This window comes from Branchiostoma belcheri, unplaced genomic scaffold (assembly GCF_001625305.1).
Source record: "Branchiostoma belcheri isolate BF01 breed outbred unplaced genomic scaffold, Haploidv18h27 scaffold380, whole genome shotgun sequence".
Lineage (NCBI taxonomy): Eukaryota > Metazoa > Chordata > Leptocardii > Amphioxiformes > Branchiostomatidae > Branchiostoma > Branchiostoma belcheri.
In genome coordinates, this window is record NW_017803999.1 from 74,370 (window position 1) to 74,651 (window position 282).

Below are 282 nucleotides of genomic sequence, written 5' to 3' on the forward strand. Positions count from 1 at the left end.
CCCCTTACCCACACACACAGGGCAGTCAGAGATGGCAGACTTCACCCCTTACCACACGACACAAGGCAGTCAGAGATGGCAGACTTCACCCCCTTACCCACACACACAAGGCAGTCAGAGATGGCAGACTTCACCCCCTTACCCACACACACAAGGCAGTCAAGGATTGCAGACTTCACCCCCTTACCGATACTGGGAACACTGGGCAGTCAGAGATAGCAGACTTCACCCCCTTACCCACACACACAGGGCAGTCAGAGATGGCAGACTTCACCCCCTTAC

General features: G+C 55.7%; 1 protein-coding gene across 1 annotated transcript in view; it reads right to left on the bottom strand.

The window, feature by feature from the left end:
• The window catches only part of LOC109476619 (otoancorin-like), an 18,498-nt gene that overhangs the window by 9,941 nt on the left and 8,275 nt on the right, over window positions 1–282 (bottom strand).